This window comes from Notolepis coatsorum (assembly GCF_963971535.1).
Source record: "Notolepis coatsorum genome assembly, chromosome: 7".
Lineage (NCBI taxonomy): Eukaryota > Metazoa > Chordata > Actinopteri > Aulopiformes > Paralepididae > Notolepis > Notolepis coatsorum.
The window spans coordinates 64,690,279-64,716,638 of NC_140171.1; positions in this window are offsets into that span (position 1 = coordinate 64,690,279).

The following is a 26,360-nucleotide window of genomic DNA, read 5'->3' on the forward strand; positions in this document are numbered from 1 at the left end:
ATTCGATTTTTTTTGTTAAAGTGACAGCCCTAATCCACAGTGGACAGCAGGAGTCTCAGGTCTCCTCATAATTAGTTCACATTGCCCACAGGCGTGCATGACTATTTAGATATAAAACAATCATTTGTGTTTGTTCATACTGTATAGTACATGTTGACAGGGCAGTACTCCCCAACTTAACTGTTTTTCCTATTATAAAAAATTGCCTTTTATAATGTGTCATTCTTTCTATATTACCATGTGGAATATACATAGACTGTGGATTAACCCCTGAAATATAAACTGTGGATTAACCTCTGGAACTATACACTGTGGATTACAAGAGCCTATCCTGGGGCTTGCCTGACAGACACTTCCCCCAGCTCTCTCCCAGTCTCCCATAGATACACGATGAGAAATGGAGATAATCCTGGGCTTTATAAGGGAAGCTCACAATCAAGATAGGAGACTACTCCAGGGCGGAAGTCTGCGACAACGTGTTGCACATAACCCATCTACAACATTGGGCTTCAGTTGCATCCTCAACTTTTTTTGGGCCAACTTCTCTAACGTTGGCTGGGCTATATAGAAGGCTCACCAGCACCTCTTCTGGCCACCCTCTCAGTCAAGAGAGCACTCGCAAATATGGTGCACATTATCACTGTGCTCGGCCTCATGTCACTGTTGGTCGCTAGTTGATATCTCTCAGCACCATGGACAGCTGCCCCAGATGCCTCTCTCTCTCTGCTCTCTCTCTCTCTCTCTCTCTCTCTCTCTCTCTCTCTCTCTCTCTCTCTCTCTCTCTCTCTCTCTCTCTCCTCTCTCTCTCTCTCTCTCTCTCTTCCCCCCCCCCCCCCCACAAACACACACACACTCACTGAATAGAGGACCTAGACATCAAAGCAAATATTGGTAACAATATATCACATAGAGCTCTACAATTTAATTAATTAAATTTGTACTTAGTTTTTGTAATTACATACTCATTGTTACACAGTGTACTTACCGCATACACTTCCTTAACATTAACAATAACCCTAACTATATTCCTAATCCTAACCCTGACCTTATTCCTAGGTATTGAGTCAATTCAATGCAGTAAGTACATTGCAGCAATGACTAAGTTACAATACTTGTTATACTGTCATTACACAAAAAGCTACACAGGAACAGAGAATGTAAAGTGTGACTGTCTGGGTGGGTGGATGTTCGGGTGGGACAGATATAGTTATTGGATTAGATGTTATTTTATCACACACCCACACTACTGACACTTTTTGGGTGGGGGCGCGAGTGTGGGGATTTTTGGCTGGTGAAAATGCTGAGTGGCTAGTGACTTTGGAAAACCACTAGCCACAGTGGCTGGTGAGCCAAAAAGTTAATGTCAAGCCCTGCCTGGCACTATTCCATATGTGAGCATGTGCTAACATATTCGAATGATTAAACCTAATAAGATGTTAAGGGTTTTAATTGGGGTGGTAAAATTCAAGTAAGTGGACATACTATCAGTGTGTGATAAAGTCTTATCAGAGAAACTCAGGAAGAAATTACAAAGAGCTATTTGAGTCGAAGTTAAAGGGTAATTGCGGGCACTTTTAAACCTAATAGGATGTTTAAGAGTTTTACTTGTAGTACATTTGAGTAAGTGTGTATCAGTGTGTGATAAAGTCTTGTCAGAAACACTCAGGACGCCATTACATAGCCTGGCCATTTAAGTGGAAGTTAAAGAGTAATTCCGGTATTTTTAAACATGGACCCTATTTTTCCATCATTTGGGATCTAAATTACTAATAGGACAAACATATTGGAATTGATCAGTTCAGCTGACAGCCACGAAACAGGCTGCGATGTAATCATTGGGGGCATTTGTGCATGTCAAAGTACGACCATTGTGACAGGCCGAGGCAGTCAAACCTGGACTGTTCGTAGTAGGTTCCCAACAGAGCAACACAGACTCAGTGGATTGAAGAATGACATCTTTATTGTGCAATTGTTTTATAACAGCATTATAGAAATGGGAAAATGTATAGAGAGGGGATAAGTGGGGAATAGAATTGGCCGCTGGCCCTGGCTCGGCAGACAATACTGTGCCAATATAGCTGCTACAGCTAACCCAATAAAAATACTGACTTTCAGGGGAAGTAGAGTGTGGTGTAACAGCAAGCAACGTCTGTTGGAAAAAAACTCCAAAAACACTAGTTCCAGCCACTCTTCTTGGTAGTACAGCAGGTTTAATCCATCTAACAGAGGAAAACCTCTGTTTGTTCATACCTTAACATACATGTCGGTAACAAAGAGCGCTACTTAGCATGGGGGGAAATGATAGGGAACAGGACCCCAGCCAAGACATCATCACACTCCTATGGGAGACTTGGAAAACAGCGGGGGATGAAACTTGGACCTGGGCACCTGCTCAACCAATCCACAGTACGGCTGTCACATTATTTTCGAATTTCGAATTTAATTTCGAATTTACATAAAAACACAAGATTATTATATTTTTTTTTACTTTAACATTTTTGATAATATATATATATATATTTTTAAACGGTCAGGTCATATGTGAGACTGTGCTGAAAAGAATACCAAACATAACATGGTAAAAAAAAAGTTGCCAGAACGTTAGTTAGACTTTCTTTAGGTTTATTTTATTTATTTAATTTCTTTTTTTACACTGAAATTCAAATTCGAATTTCAAACTAGTCTACAATGCAACGCATTTCGAATTCGATTTTTTGTTAAAGTGACAGCCCTAATCCACAGTGGACAGCAGGAGTCTCAGGTCTCCTCATAATTAGTTCACATTGCCCACAGGCGTGCATGACTATTTAGATATAAAACAATCATTTGTGTTTGTTCATACTGTATAGTACATGTTGACAGGGCAGTACTCCCCAACTTAACTGTTTTTCCTATTATAAAAAAATTGCCTTTTATAATGTGTCATTCTTTCTATATTACCATGTGGAATATACATAGACTGTGGATTAACCCCTGAAATATAAACTGTGGATTAACCTCTGGAACTATACACTGTGGATTACAAGAGCCTATCCTGGGGCTTGCCTGACAGACACTTCCCCAGCTCTCTCCCAGTCTCCCATAGATACACGATGAGGAAATGGAGATAATCCTGGGCTTTATAAGGGAAGCTCACAATCAAGATAGGAGACTACTCCAGGGCGGAAGTCTGCGACAACGTGTTGCACATAACCCATCTACAACATTGGCTTCAGTTGCATCCTCCAACATTTTTTGGGCCAACTTCTCTAATGTTGGCTGGGCTATATAGAAGGCTCACCAGCACCTCTTCTGGCCACCCTCTCAGTCAAGAGAGCACTCGCAAATATGGTGCACATTATCACTGTGCTCGGCCTCATGTCACTGTTGGTCGCTTAGTTGATTATCTCTCAGCACCATGGACAGCTGCCCCAGATGCCTCTCTCTCTCTCTCTCTCTCTCTCTCTCTCTCTCTCTCTCACTCTCTCTCTCTCTCTCTCTCCTCTCTCTCTCTCTCTCTCTTCTCTCTCTCTCTCTCTCTCTCTCTCTCTCTCTCTCTCTCTCTCTCTCTCTCTCTCTCTCTCTCTCCCCCCCCCCCACAAACACACACACTACTCACTGAATAGAGGACTAGACATCAAAGCAAATATTGGTAACAATTAGTGCTGTCAGGCGATTAAAAAAATTAATCTAATTAATTACAGGATTTGTTATTAATTAATCTAATTAATCGCATTTTAATCGCATTACCATTTTATGCCTCATATTCTATATTCTATAATCATATTTCAAATTGCATGTGTCCGGATGGCAGAATTCAGTACTGTATCTACAAAACCTTCTGTTTAATCATCTTCCATCTATTAATTTGATTAGATTTTTCAGGTCTGGTCAATTTGAGCATGGTGTTATTCACAGTCAAAGATAAAAAAAAAGATTTATTGATATTCTCATTTGATTCATTACAATTTACTCAAAATAAAATGTTCATTTCAATCAATCACAGCGCAGATTGATTGATTGAATGAAAATGTTATTAACAGATTGCAGAATGGGTACAATACAGTACGGCTCAATACACACAATTGTTAAGGGAATGCAGACCAGAGAAAGACTTTCGTCTTGTTTACATCAGGGTCCCCCCACTTTTTCAATTCATAATGAATTGTAAGTAAGGGTGCAACTTGCACCGTACAATCCATTCTTTGTGGATCTAGCCCACAGTATTTCTGACACTGGGAATACATTCCCTGAGATTCATAGATGTCCCTAGAATCAGATACCAAGAACATGCAAATGGACCATATTAAAAAAAAATCTGTAAATGTGTATTCTACATGCTTATGGAATGAATGAGATACAAAAAAAATATTATTATTAAAAAAAAAAAAAAAACTTTTTTTTTGTAATTAATTTTGAGTTAATTTTCATAACGCGATTATTTCCTGTGTAATTAATTAATCTAATTAACGCGATAAACCTGACAGCCCCTAGTAACAATATATCACATAGAGCTCTACAATTTAATTAATAAAATTTGTACTTAGTTTTTGTAATTACATACTCATTGTTACACAGTGTACTTACCGCATTACACTTCCTTAACATTAACAATAACCCTAACTATATTCCTAATCCTAACCCTGACCTTATTCCTAGGTATTGAGTCAATTCAATGCAGTAAAGTACATTGCAGCAATGACTAAGTACAATACTTGTTATACTGTCATTACACAAAAAGCTACACAGGAACAGAGAATGTAAAGTGTGACTGTCTGGGTGGGTGGGATGTTCGGGTGGGGACAGATATAGTTATTGGATTAGATGTTATTTTATCACAGCACCACACTACTGACACTTTTGGGTGGGGGCGCGAGTGTGGGGATTTTTGGCTGGTGAAAATGCTGAGTGGCTAGTGACTTTGGAAAACCACTAGCCACAGTGGCTGGTGAGCCAAAAAGTTAATGTCAAGCCCTGCCTGGCACTATTCATATGTGAGCATGTGCTAACATATTCGAAATGATTAAACCTAATAAGATGTTAAGGGTTTTAATTGTGGTGGTAAAATTCAAGTAAGTGGACATACTATCAGTGTGTGATAAGTCTTATCAGAGAAACTCAGGAAGAAATTACAAAGAGCTATTTGAGTCGAAGTTAAAGGGTAATTGCGGGCACTTTTAAACCTAATAGGATGTTTAAGAGTTTTACTTGTAGTACATTTGAGTAAGTGTGTATCGAGTGTGTGATAAAGTCTTGTCAGAAACACTCAGGACGCCATTACATAGCCTGGCCATTTAAGTGGAAGTTAAAGAGTAATTCCGGTATTTTTAAACATGGACCCTATTTTTCCATCATTTGGGATCTAAATTACTAATAGACAAACATATTGGAATTGATCCAGTTCAGCTGACAGCCACGAAACAGGCTGCGATGTAATCATTGGGGGCATTTGTGCATGTCAAAGTACGACCATTGTGACAGGCCGAGGCAGTCAAACCTGGACTGTTCGTAGTAGGTTCCCAACAGAGCAACACAGACTCAGTGGATTGAAGAATGACATCTTTATTGTGCAATTGTTTTATAACACATTATAGAAATGGGAGAAATGTATAGAGAGGGGATAAGTGGGGGAATAGAATTTGGCCGCTGGCCCTGGCTCGGCAGACAATACTGTGCCAATATAGCTGCTACAGCTAACCCAATAAAAATACTGACTTTCAGGGGGAAGTAGAGTGTGGTGTAACAGCAAGCAACGTCTGTTGGAAAAAACTCCAAAAACACTAGTTCCAGCCACTCTTCTTGGTAGTACACAGCAGGTTTAATCCATCTAACAGAGGAAAACCTCTGTTTGTTCATACCTTAACATACATGTCGGTAACAAAGAGCGCTACTTAGCATGGGGGGAAATGATAGGAACAGGACCCCAGCCAAGACATCATCACACTCCTATGGGAGACTTGGAAAAACAGCGGGGGATGAAACTTGGACCTGGGGCACCTGCTCAACCAATCCACAGTACGGCTGTCACATTATTTTCGAATTTCGAATTTAATTTCGAATTTACATAAAAACACAAGATTATTATATTTTTTTTTACTTTACATTTTTGATAATATATATATATATATTTTTTAAACGGTCAGGTCATATGTGAGACTGTGCTGAAAAGAATACCAAACATAACATGGTAAAAAAAAGTTGCCAGAACGTTAGTTAGACTTTCTTTAGGTTTATTTTATTTATTTAATTTCTTTTTTTACACTGAAATTCAAATTCGAATTCAAACTAGTCTACAATGCAACGCATTTCGAATTCGATTTTTTGTTAAAGTGACAGCCCTAATCCACAGTGGACAGCAGGAGTCTCAGGTCTCCTCATAATTAGTTCACATTGCCCACAGGCGTGCATGACTATTTAGATATAAAACAATCATTTGTGTTTGTTCATACTGTATAGTACATGTTGACAGGGGCAGTACTCCCCAACTTAACTGTTTTTTCCTATTATAAAAAATTGCCTTTTTATAATGTGTCATTCTTTCTATATTACCATGTGGAATATACATAGACTGTGGATTAACCCCTGAAATATAAACTGTGGATTAACCTCTGGAACTATACACTGTGGATTACAAGAGCCTATCCTGGGGCTTGCCTGACAGACACTTCCCCCAGCTCTCTCCCAGTCTCCCATAGATACACGATGAGGAAATGGAGATAATCCTGGGCTTTATAAGGGAAGCTCACAATCAAGATAGGAGACTACTCCAGGGCGGAAGTCTGCGACAACGTGTTGCACATAACCCATCTACAACATTGGCTTCAGTTGCATCCTCCAACTTTTTTTGGGCCAACTTCTCTAATGTTGGCTGGCTATATAGAAGGCTCACCAGCACCTCTTCTGGCCACCCTCTCAGTCAAGAGAGCACTCGCAAATATGGTGCACATTATCACTGTGCTCGGCCTCATGTCACTGTTGGTCGCTTAGTTGATTATCTCTCAGCACCATGGACAGCTGCCCCAGATGCCTCTCTCTCTCTCTCTCTCTCTCTCTCTCTCTCTCTCTCTCTCTCTCTCTCTCTCTCTCTCTTCTCTCTCTCTCTTCTCTCTCGCTCTCTCTCTCTCTCTCTCCCCCCCCCCACAAACACACACACACACACTCACTGAATAGAGGACTAGACATCAAAGCAAATATTGGTAACAATATATCACATAGAGCTCTACAATTTAATTAATTAAATTTGTACTTAGTTTTGTAATTACATAACTCATTGTTACACAGTGTACTTACCGCATTACACTTCCTTAACATTAACAATAACCCTAACTATATTCCTAATCCTAACCCTGACATTATTCCTAGGTATTGAGTCAATTCAAATGCAGTAAGTACATTGCAGCAATGACTAAGTACAATACTTGTTATACTGTCATTACACAAAAAGCTACACAGGAACAGAGAATGTAAAGTGTGACTATCTGGGTGGGTGGGATGTTCGGGTGGGGACAGATATAGTTATTGGATTAGATGTTATTTTATCACACACCACACTACTGACACTTTTTGGGTGGGGGCGCGAGTGTGGGGATTTTTGGCTGGTGAAAATGCTGAGTGGCTAGTGACTTTGGAAAACCACTAGCCACAGTGCTGGTGAGCAAAAGTTATGTCAAGCCCTGCTGGCACTATTCCATATGTGAGCATGTGCTAACATATTCGAATGATTAAACCTAATAAGATGTTAAGGGTTTTAATTGTGGTGGTAAAATTCAAGTAAGTGGACATACTATCAGTGTGTGATAAAGTCTTATCAGAGAAACTCAGAAGAAATTACAAAGAGCTATTTGAGTCGAAGTTAACGGGTAATTGCGGGCACTTTTAAACCTAATAGGATGTTTAAGAGTTTTACTTGTAGTACATTTGAGTAAGTGTGTATCAGTGTGTGATAAAGTCTTGTCAGAAACACTCACACTCAGGACGCCATTACATAGCCTGGCCATTTAAGTGGAAGTTAAAGAGTAATTCCGGTATTTTTAAACATGGACCCTATTTTTCCATCATTTGGGATCTAAATTACTAATAGGACAAACATATTGGAATTGATCCAGTTCAGCTGACAGCCACGAAACAGGCTGCGATGTAATCATTGGGGGCATTTGTGCATGTCAAAGTACGACCATTGTGACAGGCCGAGGCAGTCAAACCTGGACTGTTCGTAGTAGGTTCCCAACAGAGCAACACAGACTCAGTGGATTGAAGAATGACATCTTTATTGTGCAATTGTTTTATAACACATTATAGAAATGGGAAAATGTATAGAGAGGGGATAAGTGGGGAATAGAATTTGGCCGCTGGCCCTGCTCGGCAGACAATACTGTGCAATATAGCTGCTACAGCTAACCCAATAAAATACTGACTTTTCAGGGGGAAGTAGAGTGTGGTGTAACAGCAAGCAACGTCTGTTGGGAAAAAACTCCAAAAACACTAGTTCCAGCCACTCTTCTTGGTAGTACAGCAGGTTTATCCATCTAACAGAGGAAAACCTCTGTTTGTTCATAGCTTAACATACATGTCGGTAACAAAGAGAGCTACTTAGCATGGGGGGAAATGATAGGAACAGGACCCCAGCCAAGACATCATCACACTCCTATGGGAGACTTGGAAAACAGCGGGGGATGAAACTTGGACCTGGGCACCTGCTCAACCAATCCACAGTACGGCTGTACATTATTTTCGAATTTCGAATTTAATTTCGAATTTACATAAAAACACAAGATTATTATAATTTTTTTACTTTAACATTTTTGATAATATATATATATATATTATTTTTAAACGGTCAGGTCATATGTGAGACTGTGCTGAAAAGAATACCAAACATAACATGGTAAAAAAAGTTGCCAAGAACGTTAGTTAGACTTTCTTTAGGTTTATTTTATTTATTTAATCTCTTTTTTACACTGAAATTCAAATTCAAACTAGTCTACAATGCAACGCATTTCGAATTCGATTGTTTGTAAAGTGACAGCCCTAATCCACAGTGGACAGCAGGGGTCTCAGGTCTCCTCATAATTAGTTCACATTGCCCACAGGCGTGCATGACTATTTAGATATAAAACAATCATTTGTGTTTGTTCATACTGTATAGTACATGTTGACAGGGCAGTACTCCCCCAACTTAACTGTTTTTCCTATTATAAAAAATGGCCTTTTATAATTTGTCATTCTTTCTATATTACTGTGGAATATACATAGACTGTGGATTACCCCTGAAATATAAACTGTGGATTAACCTCTGGAACTATACACTGTGGATTACAAGAGCCTATCTGGGGCTTGCCTGACAGACACTTCCCCCCAGCTCTCTCCCAGTCTCCCATAGGTACACGATGAGGAAATGGAGATAATCCTGGGCTTTATAAGGGAAGCTCACAATCAAGATAGGAGACTACTCCAGGGCGGAAGTCTCCGACAACGTGTTGCACTCTACAACCTTCCCACCTCTTGCAGAGACAAGTCGCATTTCTTTCCTCTCTCCCATAGGCCTTCAAGGCCGTTCCTACCGCCGCCTCTACTGCTCCATGGAGCCCGATGCTGCTATGCCCTGCTTCGTGCCGGTGGCCGGACTATACTCAAATCAACTCTAAATGGATCTAATCAGTGGATTGCATATTTTCTTCAAGAAGCAGAATAAGGCTAACCCTCTCTGCCTATTGGGACATCATAATCGGGCTACCAACTTGAAGACGTGGTCATTTTTGGATTATCGAAGCTTTTGGACTGCAATAAGAAGATTTTGGATCTGTTTACCCGCGCACAGGATCTACCAAAATGAACTGATAAGACACTTGGACACTTGGACTAATAATGCATTCAGTCATTTGGACGGAGTTGTTAAACTCACTCCACTCAAATCAATAGAGTTATATTCCACTCTTTTCAAATAAAATTTAAGTGACGTGGCTGGGATAAATTGTGCCAGTCAGCCAAAACAAATTCCTGGACCAAGGTCGAACCAGAGAGCTGTGGAGTCGAAGGCCCTCTGGGAGATAAGAGTGGCGAGCGGCTTCCCACCACCCCCAATCCCTACCTCCCCCACCCAGGACTTGGCTTGTGCACTCCCTCCCCCCACCTTCCCCCCCCCCCCCCTCCAGTCCCCCCCCCCCCCCCCTTCCTCTGCATTGGCGCTGCACTGTCGGCTGCCTCGTCTGAGGGATCACTCCCCCCCCCCCCTACAGCCCTGTAACAACCCCAACCCACTCCCACCTCCTTCCGTACATGGCGCTGCCTATGACGGCTGCCAGTCTGTTTGCGGTGGGTGAATATGCATATGTTTGTCTCAAGGCTCTGTACCATTATTACTATCTAAAATGTAATAATTGTGGAATATTACTGTAATGAGCTGTATGTGTATGATCCAAGCGTCCTATGATCCTCATAGGAGCATAACAGAAAAAATCATTCCATGTGAAGGTATTCTGTATCTTTGCATGTCAACTAATAAAGAAACTTGAAACTTGAAACTTGAACATTGGCTTCAGTTGCAATTCCTCCAACTTTTTTTGGGCCAACTTCTCTAATGTTGGCTGGGCTATATAGAAGGCTCACCAGCACCTCTTCTGGCCACCCTCTCAGTCAAGAGAGCACTCGCAAATATAGCACTGCACAAGCACTGCACTGCACAAGACCGTAGCAGACTACAAAGAGTGACACGTTCAGCCGAACGCACATTTGGAGGGGGGCTTCCCACCCCTCCAGAACATTTACAACAAGCGGTGCAGGGGGAAGGCGGGGATAGAAGAAGTCTTCTATCCCCAGGCCATCAGGCTGCTCAACGAACAATAAACACTATGCAACAACCATCAATTGCACATAGCACACACACCCACACGCACACACTCACTTAAACAAACAACACACTGCAGCACTTTGAGCTACATGACATGTATGAAAGGTGCTTTATAAATACTTACTTACTTACTTACTTACTGCAGCACCCACTCTCCACACTTTAGATCACACAAACACACTTTATATTTATTGATAAAGGATTTGCACTACAACTCGTACACCTACTGTAAATTGTACCTAAAATGTACCTCATCCCATTTCTGCTTTGCACTATATAGTATTGTATATTAGTACACTGCATAGTATATTGTTATATGGTAACTCAGTTACGTCTATTATGCATCGAACATTGTACATATGTCTATACTGAACACTGTGACCTCATTTTTTACTTCTAATTTACATGCTATACTATGTTATTTTATTTCATACTTATGTTGTCTTGCACAGTCTCTGGAGCATAACAGTAAGAAGCATTTGTATAAAAGTATTCTGTACTTCTGTATGACAACTATTAAAGAAACTTGAAACTTGAAATATGGTGCACATTATCACTGTGCTCGGTCTTGTGTCACTGTTGGTCGCTTAGTTGATTATATCTCAGCACCATGGACAGCTGCCCCAGATGCCTCTCTCTCTCTCTCTCTCTCTCTCTCTCTCTCTCTCTCTCTCCTCTCTCTCTCTCTCTCTCCCCTCTCTCTCTCTCTCTCTCTCTCTCTCTCTCTCTCTCTCTCTCTCTCTCTCTCACTCTCTCTCTCTCTCCTCTCTCTCTCTCTCTCTCTCCTCTCTCTCTCTCTCTCTCTCTCCCCCACACACACACACACTGAATAGAGGACTAGACATCAAAGCAAATATTGGTAACAATATATCACATAGAGCTCTACAATTTAATTAATTAAGTTTGTACTTAGTTTTTGTAATTACATACTCATTGTTACACAGTGTACTTACCGCATTACACTTCCTTAACATTAACAATAACCCTAACTATATTCCTAATCCTAACCCTGACCTTATTCCTAGGTATTGAGTCAATTCAATACAGTAAGTACATTGCAACAATGACTAAGTACAATACTTGTTATACTGTCATTACACAAAAAGTTACACAGGAACAGAGAATGTAAAGTGTGACTGTCTGGGTGGGTGGGATGTTCGGGTGGGGACAGATATAGTTATTGGATTAGATGTTATTTTATCACACACCACACTACTGACTTTTTGGTGGGGGGCGCGAGTGTGGCGATTTTTGGCAGGTGAAAATGCTGAGTGGCTAGTGACTTTGGAAAACCACTAGCCACAGTGGCTGGTGAGCCAAAAAGTTAATGTCAAGCCCTGCCTGGCACTATTCCATATGTGAGCATGTGCTAACATATTCAAATGATTAAACCTAATAAGATGTTAAGGGTTTTAATTGTGGTCGTAAAATTCAAGTAAGTGGACATACTATCAGTGTGTGAAAAAATTCTTATCAGAGAAACTCAGGAAGCCATTACAAAGAGCTATTTGAGTCGAAGTTAAAGGGTAATTGCGGGCACTTTTAAACCTAATAGGATGTTTAAGAGTTTTACTTGTAGTACATTTGAGTAAGTGTGTATCAGTGTGTGATAAGGTCTTGTCAGAAACACTCAGGACGCCATTACATAGCCATTTAAGTGGAAGTTAAAGGGTAATTCTGGTATTTTTAAACATGGACCCTATTTTACCATCATTTGGGATCTAAATTACTAATAGGACAAACATATTGGAATTGATCCAGTTCAGCTGACAGCCACGAAACAGGCTGCAATGTAATCATTGGGGGCATTTGTGCATGTCAAAGGACGACCATTGTGACAGGCCGAGGCAGTCAAACCTGGACTGTTCGTAGTAGGTTCCCAACAGAGCAACACAGACTCAGTGGATTGAAGAATGACATCTTTATTGTGCAATTGTTTTATAACACATTATAGAAATGGGAAAATGTATAGAGAGGGGATAAGTGGGGAATAGAATTTGGCCGCTGGCCCTGGGTCGGCAGACAATACTGTGCCAATATAGCTGCTACAGCTGGCTGGGCTATATAGAAGGCTCACCAGCACTTCTTCTTCCTGAGGAGATTGAGTATTCTGGTGAACTTTTACCGGTGCATCATAGAAAGCATATTCACCTACTGTATCACAGTCTGGTATGGCAACTGCACTGCCTCAGACCGGAAAGCACTGCAGAGGGTGGTGAAAACGGCCCAAAGCTCTGGTACATCACTCCCTGAAATGTTGTCTATTCATCACAAACGGTGTCTGAGGAATGCATGCAGCATTGTCAAGCATTGTACAATCCCTTTAAAAAAAAATATATTTGGCCAGGCCGTCTTCTCATACAGAGCATCCCACCACTGGAACTCAATTCCTCAAACAATTAGAGTGTCCACATCATACCATTCATTCAAGTGCAGGGTTAGGGAATGGCTCATTGAAAACCAGAACTGTCAACACTGAGGTGTCTGTATGTGTATATGTGTGTGTGGATATGGTGCGTCTGTCTATGTCTGGGTCTCTTAATATGTCATGATGTGCTCTGTCCTTGTGTCCATGACTGTATTGTGACCTGTATCCCTACTAGGTCTATGTGCTTTTGTTGTGTTTTTATTCTAATGTATTTATCTTGATTTTATTCTGTTTTTATTGCTAACCCTTTTTTTACACAGGATTTTAGCCTGTACCTTCTGGCAGGGGGACTACCAATGGAAATTAGCCTTTTGGCTAAAATTGGGTGCATTTACATTTGTAAAATGTTTTATTAATGTACACTGTCCCCCTTGAACAAATAAAGTAAACCTAACCTAAGGACACCTCTTATCCCAATCATGGACTGTTTGCTACAGGGACCTCTGCTCCAAGTCAAGCACACTCAGGAACAGCTTCTATCCCTCAGCTGTAATTTCCCTGAACTCTGTACCACATTGACAGTCCCCCCCATACTGTACCATATACACTCTGACTCCATGCCTACACCCTAGGCCAGGGGTCAGCAACCTTTACTATCAAAAAAGCCACTTTTCCCCCGTCCCACAAAATAAAATGCTCAGGGAGCCGCACAACCTATTTACCCTTAAAATGAAGATAACACAGTGTATAACATTTTATATATCCCCAAGCATACCCCACATTTAGCATAAAACGCCTGACAATTGGATACCCAAAGTAATTTGCGATTTATTATACTTTATACTTATAGCACACAGTTTGTTGCATTCAGCATCACACCTGGACAAGAGGCAGGGGAACTATGTGAGAATGCTATTCATCGACTACAGCTCGGCATTCAATACCATAGTCCCCTCCAAAACTCATAGCCAAGCTCAGGGACCTGGGCTTTAACTATGACCTCTGCCAGTGGGTCTTGGACTTCCTGACGGGCAGACCCCAGGTGGTGAGAGCAGGCAACTGCACCTCCTCATCCATCACCCTCAACATAGGGGCCCCCCAGGGCTGTGTTCTGAGTCCCCTCCTCTACTCCCTGTACACACACGACTGTGTCGCACAGCGGAGCAACAACACAATCATCAAATTTGCTGACGACACAGTAGTGGTGGGCCTGATCTCTGCAAACGATGAGAGGGCCTACCTGGAAGAGGTCAAGGTCCTGGCGGGATGGTGCCAGGAGAACAGCCTCTCCCTGAACGTCAGCAAAACAAAGGAGATGATTCTGGACTTCAGGAGGTCGGGGGTCAAGGACTACAGCCCCCTCAGCATCGACGGGGCACCGATTGAGAGAGTGAACAGCTTTAAGTACCTCGGAGCCCACATATCCGAGGACTTGACATGGACCACACACATTGACAGTGTTGTGAAGAAGGCACGACAACGCCTCTACTTCCTCAGGCGCCTAAGGAAGTTCCAAGTCAGTCAGAAGATCCTTAAGAACTTCTACTCATGTACAATAGAGAGCATACTGACTGGCAACATCACCTCCTGGTTTGGGAATAGCACTGCACAAGACCGAAGCAGACTACAAAGAGTGACACGTTCAGCCGAACGCACAATTGGAGGGGGGCTCCCCACCCTCCAGAACATTTACAACAAGCGGTGCAGGGGCAAGGCTAAGAGAATCATCAAGGACTCCAGCCACCCGAACAACTGCCTCTTTGAACTGCTGCGGTCAGGCAAGCGATACCGGAGTCTCAAGGCGAGCACAGAAAGACTCAGAAGAAGCTTCTATCCCCAGGCCATCAGGCTGCTCAACGAACAATAAACACTACACAACAACCATCAAATGTGCACAGCACACACATCCACATGCACACACTCACTTTAAACAAACAAACACACTGCAGCACCCACTCTCCACACTTTAGATCACCTAAACACACTTTATATTTATTGATAAAGGATTTGCACTACAACTCGTACACCTTACTGTAAATTGTACCTAAATTGTACCTCATCCCATTTCTGCTTTGCACTATATAGTATTGTATTAGTACACTGCATAGAATATTGTATATTATATGGTAACTCAGTTACGTCTATTCTGCATCCACATGCACACACTCACTTTAAACAAACAAACACACTGCAGCACCCACTCTCCACACTTTAGATCACCTAAACACACTTTATATTTATTGATAAAGGATTTGCACTACAACTCGTACACCTTACTGTAAATTGTACCTAAATTGTACCTCATCCCATTTCTGCTTTGCACTATATAGTATTGTATTAGTACACTGCATAGAATATTGTATATTATATGGTAACTCAGTTACGTCTATTCTGCATCGAACATTGTACATATGTCTATACTGAACACTGTGACCTCATTTTTACTTCTAATTTACATGCTATACTATGTTATTTCATACTTATCTTGTCTAGCACAGTCTCTGGAACGTAACAGTAAGAAGCTTTTTGTATAAAAGTATTCTGTACTTCTGTATGACAACTATTAAAGAAACTTGAAACTTGAAACTAATGGGATTATAAAGCAACAAAAAGAAAAAAAAATACTTTTTTGTCTTTTATTTTTTTATTATTTTTTAAACAAACATATAAACAAACATGACAACACACGATAAGATATTCAAGCATTATTAACAGTGCACATCCAATGAAATCACCATATAGTTAAATGTCTTATACAGGATATACCCCCAATACCTGCTATCTAATACCCTACACACATATGCTCTAGCTCGTACCACCCCCTCCCGGACCCCCCATCGGATAATCCATCCATTATCCCTCGCTCCTAACCAGACACTACCATTATATGCTAGCTTTTATTTTCTCCACCACTTCTAACCACATTGTCATTTTGGATTCATTGAGACCCAAAATTCTAGCTGTAGATATTTCTTGATAAATCACATGTCCTGTGAATATAGTTAAGATTTATTTGTTGATGGTCCGGGTTCCTTGATGTAAATCGAACATTTGCCCAGGCTTCTTGCCAATCAAAATCGATTTCCAGGTCTGGTATATCCCTCCTCCAGACGGAGTCTAGGTGGAGGGTTTCATATGAGGACGTTAGTAATTGATGATAAAAATCTGAAACAAAACCTCTCGATGTCTCTCTTTCATAGAAGAATTTGTGGTATCTGCGGTGTTCAATTGGTATCTTTAATGGAACACCGTGAGACTTCAAACTTAACAATAACTGTGTGTAAAAAAAAATTGTGGACTCGTGATATTACATTTTTTGCGTATTTCTTCATAGCTACAGAAACCCTGTTTGTTAAAAACATCACCTAATGAGTGTATGCCTTGCTTTTCCCATATAGGGAATCTTATAGGTCGTTTTCCAATCAAGAGTGCATTGTTATTGAATAAGGGAGTATGATTATGCCATTTATGTGGATTAGAATGTTTTTTTTGTATTTCACGCCATATCCGGATCGCATGAGTAATTATGGGGCCAAATTTCCGTTCGCATTGCTTAATTGATAATTTTGTGTATGCTATGTCCTTCAGTCTATGTGGGGCTACTATATTTTCTTCTAATTTTCTCCAGGATACTAATGCTTGGGGATCAAACCATGTTGTCAATGGTCTTAAAGTGTACGCCTTAAAATAGTGGCACAAATCTGAAATGCCATACCACCGTCTGCTTTGTTTCTCTGTGCGGTGGATCTTTTTATACGTTTGTTATTCCAAATAAATTTGTATGTGGAGGAGTGTAATTTTTTCCAGTAACCCTCTGGAGGGGGTAACGGTAGCATTGAGCTGAAGAAGTTGATTCTAGGTAGTACGTCCATCTTAACTATTGATATCCGTGCCTGTACTGAGTTTTTAAGTTTTGACCACCTGTTACGACCCTGGCTCAGGGGCACGCAACCTATGTGCAAACCAACACCAAAACCCCGTGCTCCAACCCAAAGTGCTACTATCTCAAGGAAACATTAATATAAATGTTAACTAAAGTACTAAGGTAACCCAACGGACCAGGACTAGAAGAACGTGACAGCTCTTTCTCTAAGCACAGACAGTGCATGTGTGTTACTAGGTCTGCCTTTAAAGCTCCCCAGCAGGTAACCAATCAGCACTAATTGGCTAATTGGCAGGCCTCACCTGCATGCCCGGTGACACAGGAGTGATCAGGCCTCTAGTACATAACACCTCCCCCACCAAACTGGTTGCCCAAGAGGCAACCACTACACAACAACCCATAAACAAAACAAAAAACAACTGTGACCCCTTAGTTGTCAGGGCCACTACCACAACAGCGATAACGGGTACCACAAACACCGGTACTATGATCGTGAGAGGGCGTTTGCTAGCACGTTGTCCCTCCCACGATGTGGCGAATATCCAAGTTATACGCCTGGAGGAACAAACTCCATCGCATCAAACGATGGTTCGAGTTCACCATGCTGCGAAGAAAAACCAAAGGGTTATGGTCTGTATACACAACAAGGGGTAAACTGGAGGATCCAACGTAAACATCAAAATGGTTCAAGGCAAGAACCGGGTCGGCCCCTGTCGAACACGACCACCGATACCGATCTGTCAAAATTATACTGCAAACCAAAATCAACCTGAGAACTGCGCTTAACAGAACAGAACACAGCACAACAAAACCATAGATCACTGATACCATCACCACACCCATATCCATCCCACCTGGCACTGGCAGTTCAGGATACTGCACACCGTGAACATCCAGAGTAGGCTGTACCGCCTCAGGTACAGCCCCAGTGTACCGGGAACATGGCAGTACGACAGTCACAATAACGTCTGGAACACCATCTAAAATGGCGTCACCCAAAATAACTTTGTCCTGATCAAAATCAAAATGGCTGCCACTCAACAGACCAGGTTGCGAAGGCGGCTCCTGCTCCACAGGACACAGGTAACTAGGTTGACCATCACACCTAGTGCATGGCAGAGAATCAGTGTGGACATGTGGATCAATGTCAGAATCATCAACTGACATACTGGGACCATCTCTGCCCACAAGTGAAACATTAGGGACAATAGAGCTACTGTGGGAAGGCTGGCAGCCTAAGTCAAGCTTAGTAGCCTCTCCAACTAGAACGGTGTCACATGAAACAACAGCACCTCTCATAGCATCCTTCCCACACTCATCCTCCAATTCGTTCGTGGCCTCAGCCACCGTACAGGCTGGGAAGACCTTGAGACACTGCGCTGCCATATCATCTCCTGTCACATGCTTCTCCGGCACGCCTGTCAACTCTGGTTTCACCACCGGGCCACACAAAACCACAATCAAGAGAATCATTATGCAAATGTACATCCACAGTGTGCTTTCCAAAATTCTCAACAGGTACACATTTTAACTCAACAAAGAATGTGTCACTAAGTGTAATGTCCCAAGTCGAAGTATCAACAACATCACTTTTGTCCTTTGACATTTCTCGTGCCACAGCACACACAGGAAACACTCCTGGATGTTTCTGTGCCAGCTCATTAGAGACCTCAGAAACCACAGGAATGGGAGTTACAACCGGAGTAGCCAACACTTTGTCACCAGCCAAATCATTCCCTAGAATGAAGGACACCCCCTTTATGGGAATGTGAGAACATACCCCCACAACAACATTGCCTGATACTAAGGGAGAATTGAGCGTGACCTCATGCAAAGGTGCATCCACAAATCCACCCCCAAAGCCCCGAATAACGACACCGGAATGCAAAGAAGAGTTTTCTGAAAACGGCAAAACCCCCTCCAGAATGAGGGACTGAAAAGCACCGGTATCTCTCCAAATTGTTATAGCCTGTTTGGACTCTAGTGCATTAGTCAGGGAAACAAATCCATTCATCATAAACATTGAGGAACCCTCGAGTTCTTTGTCCACACGTTTGATACTTTCCCCATTCCCATCTAACGTTGGCATAGGCGTCCTGCATATGGTTTCTACCAGAGCCACGGTTCTGAAATTTTTCTGCTCAAGCACCGGGCACCCAGCAACGATATGACCAGGTTCTTTACAGTAAAAACAGATAATCCCTTCTGGGAATGCACCAGCAGAACCACCCCGCCTAGGAGGTGAAGTTAACTGACCAGCAGACACAGGTTTTGGGAAACGGCCCCCCTGAACAGGACGCCTATCCCCGGACTCAACACGGTAGTCCTCCAAAAACACGGACTTGTGTGTCAACACAAACTCATCGGCGAAGACAGCGGTGTCGCCTATCTTCGATACCCCACGCTCATTTAGATGTGTGGAAACGGTATCAGGAACACATCTTTTAAATTCCTCTAGGAGAATCAACTGCCTAAGCTGCTCTCTTGACTCTGCCTTCTGAGAAGTGCACCACCTGTCAAACAGGTTCTCCTTCTCCCTACCAAACTCAACATAAGACTGCCCCTCCGACCTGCGATAACCTCTAAAACGCTGACGATAGGCCTCAGGGACCAACTCATAAGCCCTCAAAATGGAAGCTTTAACCAGCTCATAATCAGCGCTTTGTTCAAGGGACAGAGCAGTGTAGGCTTCTTGTGCCCTACCAATTAAAACACATTGCAGCAGCAGTGTCCAGGCGGTATCAGGCCACTTCAATGTGGTTGCCACCCGTTCAAAAAGGGGAAAATATCTTTCCACGTCTTTCTCAAAAAATGGTGGCACCATCCTAATATTCCTGCCTACATCAAACCCGGAACGTGACTCTGGATGCAGAGCACCCGCCTGCAAGGCAGCATGCTTATATTCAAGCTCCTTCTGTGCACGCTTGTGCTCCAACAACATTTTTTTCTCCTTAAACTCACGCTCCTCTCTCCGCTCCTCTCTCCTCTCCTCACGCTCGTGCTGTAGCTGCCTTTCCTTAAACTCCAACTCCCTTATCCTCCAGTCACCCTCTACACCAGGTAATAGCGGAGATGCGCCAGACGAAGGAGGCTCTCCTCAAGCACCTGTTCCCTAATGAGCAAAACCCTCAAAGCACCCAAGGCAGATGGTTTCAAACGTTTCTCACTGGGAGTAAGCTCGACCTTGTAGTGCACAGCAAGCTCGAGAAGCTGTTCTTTTGAAAACCTCTCCAACATGTCATGTGAAGGGTGATCCACAAAATCCCTAACGGAAGCCATCTTTTCTGCACCAGCGCCACAACCCGTTCACTCTAGAGTCACCAAAAAGCTGCCAAAAGCACCCTAGCACACACACAATCCACCTAAAGAGCCACCAAAGAAACACTAAAGAACCACTGAAGAACGACTAAAGAACCACGACGAACCACTGAAGAACCATACAGAATGCAAAAGCCACTAATAATAACCATAAAGGGACGCGGTGGCAATGTGTGCTACGGAGCGCACATTTCTAGGACGCAAAAAAAAACATAAAAATAAAACATACCCACCCCAAATAGACGTGTCATACACGCAGGGTGTTAGGTGCTACCAGGTATGCTCACCAAACACTCAAACAAACAAAATAAATCCAACAAACAATTCCAAACAGGTGCGCCTTCTAACCTGATATGACTACACAATAATGTCCCTATCTACATGTGGTGCCCACTAAACTATAGTATACATAAGTAGTCACATCAAATTACAAACAAATACGGCATACTCACCTGTTTGATGAAATGGCTCAGCCCCCACGTTACACCATATGTAACGAACACCACTCAAACCATAATACGATGACACCCTGTGCAACACAAAAAAAAAAACACCAAACAAAGTTCTAGGGGTAAAAGATCCCGGACGAGCGCCCAACTGTTACGACCCTGGCTCAGGGGCACGCAACCTATGTGCAAACCAACACCAAAACCCTGTGCTCCAACCCAAAGTGCTACTATCTCAAGGAACCATTAATATAAATGTTAACTAAAGTTAACCCAGGGTTTTAAAATTAGAGTAGGTGAAAACATTATTGAGGATAAAGAGGAGGTCACCTACCTGGGCTTTATTTTAAATAACAAACTTTCTAACGAAAAAATGGCACAAAAAGTTATTACTAAGGTCAATCAAAAAACCAAATTTTTATTTAGAATTTCCTCGTTCATAAATAAAAACGCTCTGAGGACCCTAGCTGGAGCCCTCATCCAATGTCACTTTGACTATGCTTGCACTTCATGGTACAGCAACATATCAAAACAAATGAAGACAAAGCTCCAGACCTCCCAAAACAAACTAGTGAGACTCCTGCACAACCTTCACTTTAGGACTCACCTAACGCCAGCCCACTTTAGCAGGCTGGGATGGCTTAGGGTTGAAGAAAGGGTACACCAGCTTAAAATGCTACTGGTTTTTAAAGTACTAAAAGAAACGGTCCCCAAGTACCTAGTAAATTATTTTAATAAAGTAGGAGATGTCCACAAACACGCCACAAGAGGAAGCCCCACGGACCTGGTCCCGCCGAGAGTCAGGACATGCATGGGGAAAGATGCATTTTTTTACTCGACTACGGTAATGTGGAATGCCCTGCCAACATTTATAAAACTCCTGAACTCCCCTCTCGGATTTAAATCCGCCCTAAAAACATGGCTCAACAGCAACTCAAATTGGTCTTAAAATGTTTTTTTTATCTCTTTTATCATAACTTGGCTTTTATTTCTTTTATCATGAGTTGCTTTTAAGGGTTTGCGGATTTTCTTTTAACATTAGTTGTTCTGAAGGATCAGATTAAACCGAATATATATATTTATTTATATATATATATTTAATTGTATTTGTATATCCCCTGATATCCCTTGTATATTCCTTGTACAATATGCATTGAATATCCCTTCTAGTCTACTGAACATCCCATAATAGTCTCCATTCTACCATTGGACGAGACCTTGGTGCCAGGTCGCCATACCCCTCAGACCAGGTTCAATCGTACCGCTCAACATGTATGGACAAGTCCTAGTTCCACGTAGGAATATGTCTACCGCACCACTAATGGTACTATTTGTTCATAGTGCGTATATATACTGCGCTATTAAAGTAGAGCTTTCTTTTAGTCCAGTTCCTTACCCTCCAACAGAGTGACAGACGCAAAAGCCTCCCCGCGAACCATGTGTGGGCAGTAAGGCCAATTCGGCCCAGTATCGGCATTGAGACATCGTGTATATTAATATTTGAATAGTCATATTTGGCACTATATCGTCGAGTTGGACGTATTCTATTAAGCTAATAATAGTCTATTCATATGTAGTGCCTCGTGCGGTAAGAGTTCTATAGTAATCAGCACCCCCATCGTTTCGGGCATCAGCTGGACGCTTATCCAGGGTGGTTGACCCCACGTGAAGCTGCACCCGAGGAGCTCCAGGCCAAAGAGCGAGTGGACCTGTATATTGGATTATTCTACCGACGACGGCTAGCCTTCCCCGGCTTGGATTATGCTTTGAGTACTTTGATTATTCTATGGATAAAGGCCAACACTGCGGTGTGTTGGAAATACCCCCCCCCGGAGAGGACGACAGGTGAGAAGACGCTCTACACGACGAGGTCGCCTCATGTCTCTCCATCGTGGACCGGAGGACGCCGGCCACAGAGAGTCCAACTGCTTTCATCTGTGGATCGAGGATCGCTGGGCACCGGGTCGCACGACTGTGGGCTCTCCCAGGATACCCTCGGCCAGACGGGATACAGCCAGACTCTACCCCCCCCTCCAGCTGTCCTACAAGCAGTCGGAACCTTCCCCTAGTGTATCCAGCTATATAATCATTCAAGTATCATTGCTATTGTTCCCTAAATATTCCAGGTTGTATATTTGCTCCCTGCGCAATCAGAGATTGGACATTCGATATTGATCTACCTACGAATACTCATTTGCCATAAAAGTGCATACTATTTCAAATCATAAATGTAATTAAGTGATCGTTGTACATACCTTTTGCTATGTATTATTATTAAACGCAGACTTTCGACTTGGTACATTTGTGTTGGATCCGTTTCATCAGGTGGGAGTGTTTATCATAATTATTTATACCTAGTACTGGGTGGCCAGAGTCTAAAGTACAAGAGGTAGTGGTAGTAAGTATCATATCTAACAATACAGTCAGGGAATTGTACCCCTCAGTTACATTAGTTAACTGTATGAGTTGTCAGGTTAGGTGTTTTTATAAAAAAAAAAATGTGTCCTGTCAGTGTACATGTCCATTTGTGTTTCTGTGCCTTTTTATGTTCCATGTATTTACCACAATGGAAACAAGCCTTGGCTTTATTGTGTTTTATCCATTTTTGACCAGCGTTATTGACACTGTTATTGTCTTGTCTTTTAAAATGTTTTTTTGTCATACGATTTGCGTCAAAATAAAGTATTCAATCAATCAAAAAAGGTAACCCAACGGACCAGGACTAGAAGAACGTGACAGCTCTTTCTCTAAGCACAGACAGTGCATGTGTGTTACTAGGTCTGCCTTTAAAGCTCCCCAGCAGGTAACCAATCAGCACTAATTGGCTAATTGGCAGGCCTCACCTGCATGCCCGGTGACACAGGAGTGATCAGGCCTCTAGTACATAACACCACCTATCAAGGTCGTCTTTGATTTCGTTTTGGATTTTTATGTAATTGTGCTTCACCGTTTGTCTTATGGTGGGGAATATTTCCACTCCCAAGCATCTAAAGTGTTTTACCATAGGTATCTCTACTGGGAGGGTTATATATTTTTTTGCAGGGGCGTTAAGTGGAAGGAAAGCCGACTTCGGCCAATTTATCTTAAATCCCGATAAATCTCCAAAGTCCTCAATCAACTCGAGCAGATGAGGCAATGTGGTGTTGGGGTTTTGCATGAACAGTATTACGTTGTCCGCATATAAACAAATTTTATGTTGTGCGCCCTTGATTACGATTGGTTCTATGGATTGGGATTGTCTCTAGTGATAGATCGAATAGTCCGGGACTAAGAGGGCAACCCTTTCTAGCTGAGCGTGATACCGGAAAGATTCCGGAGGTGATTATACCTGTTGTAATCATGGCCGATGGGTCTTTGTATACTACTTTAATCATATCAATGAAACCTTTACCTAACCCCATCCTTTCTAATACTGCCCATAGATACGACCATTCCAGCCTGTCAAAAGCTTTCATTGCATCCAGGGACAGCATCGCCTTAGGTATGGTGTCGTCCTTGTCAGCATCTAGTATGTACAGTATTCGTCTTATGTTATCAGTGATCAAGCGGCCTCTTATGAAGCCAGTTTGGTCCGGATGAACTAAAGACGTCATATGCTTTTGTAATCTGATGGCTAATACCTTAGAGTACAATTTGATATCGGTTCCGAGGAGGCTTAAGGGTCTATAACTACCGCACTCGGTTGGGTCTTTGTCTTTTTTAAGGAGGACTGTTATGAGTGCAATATTGTCGTTCTTATGGAAGTTCCCCTCCTTGACTGAGTATAAAATCATATTTAATAATAAGGGTCCAATTATGTCCCAACAAGAGAGGTACATTTCTGGTGGGATACCGTCTCTTCCAGGAGCCTTACCACTTTGCATTTCGGATATGGCCATCTTGAGTTCCTCTAGTGTGATCGGTGTTTCTAACTGTTTAGCGTCATCCTCTGAAAGTTTGGGGAGATTAATTTGATTAAGATATGTGTCCATTTTGTTTTGATCGAAGGTCGTTTCTGATTTATACAAGTTGGAGTAGAATTCTTTGAATGTCACATTTATTTCTTCAGGGTCTGTAACAAGTACTTGTTGTGCTCTAATGGTAGTTATATCTGCAAATTTTGCATTAACTTTTAATCGCATAGCTAATAGGTGACTTTGTATTTCCGATTGTTGTCTGTATATGGCATTAATCTCTTTTTTTAGTACATTAACTTGATTTTCCAGTCGAATCGAGTTGTTGTATTGTAAAGAATTAAATAACGTTGAGTAAAGTGTTTCCAGTTCAGCCAGTTTTGAGCATCGATTCTTGCGCATTTTGGAGGAAAAGCTATCAGTGAAATCCTTGATCATTCCCTTTACCGACATCCATAATATTCTGGGGTCCTGCACCGAGTTTGCATTCCTCCGTAGGAATACTGTAAGAGCTTCTTTGAGTTGTGTAATGAATTCCTTGTTATTAAGCAGCATCGAGTTAAATCGCCATCTTGGGGCTCGGGAAGATAGTATACCAAATGTTCCTTTTAGGAGTAAATAACAGTGATCTGATAATGCATTGGGTATCATTTCCACGTCATATTTATCAAATAGTCTCGGGATGCAAAAACATAATCTATTCTGGATAATGTGTTATGTCTCGCAGATCGACAAGAGTACTTCCGGGTCGTAGGGTTAAGTGATCGCCATAAGTCATTTACACCTGTAATCTTCGACCAATCCTTTAATGCATTAGATGATTTTTTTTGTTCGTTGGAAAAGGAGGGGTAAGATTTGTCCATCCTTGGATTCCAAATGGCATTAAAATCCGCACCAATTATAAATGAGTAATCGGGAAGGTCTAACATTGCTTTGGTAAGTGTAGTGTAGAAACCAACTTCGTACAAATTTGGGGTGTATACCGCTACCAACGCTATTTTCCTGTTCTTGTGTACAATCTTAGCTATAGTTATCCGACCATCTGCATCAGACCATACTCCCTTCAATTCAATATTCAACTTCCGTCTAACGACTATGGCTACTCCCCGAGTTCTCGTTCCAAAGGAAGAGTGACTAATGTTATGATATGTGTTGTCTGCTAACGTATCTATGTCTTTCTCTAAAATGTGCGTTTTGCTTAGCAGAGCCACGTCAACCTCAAAAAGCGTGTGGCGGGGAATGCACCAATCAGCACCGTACCTCAGGAGAGCGTGTGGCGGGGAACGAACCAAACCTCACAAATTGGATGTATATCTATTGTTGCTTCGCACTCCAGAAGCATTACCAACAACTACACAACAACATGTATAGATTATGGATAGTTTGAATATAATGATCTGGAACACTGGGGGAATAAATAATCAACACAAACGCAAAAGGGTGCTCACACTGATGAAAAAAGAACAGGTTGACGTGGCCACTTTCATCACGCAGCTGTCATAGTTTGTGATTAGCGCCCCAGAGGGCTTTATATACCTGGACCTTCCTTCTATCGTTGTCGGGTCGTTCTGGAATACAACTGCATTTGCCTGCTTTTTCCCCGTTGCTGTTCCTGGTCTACTTTCTC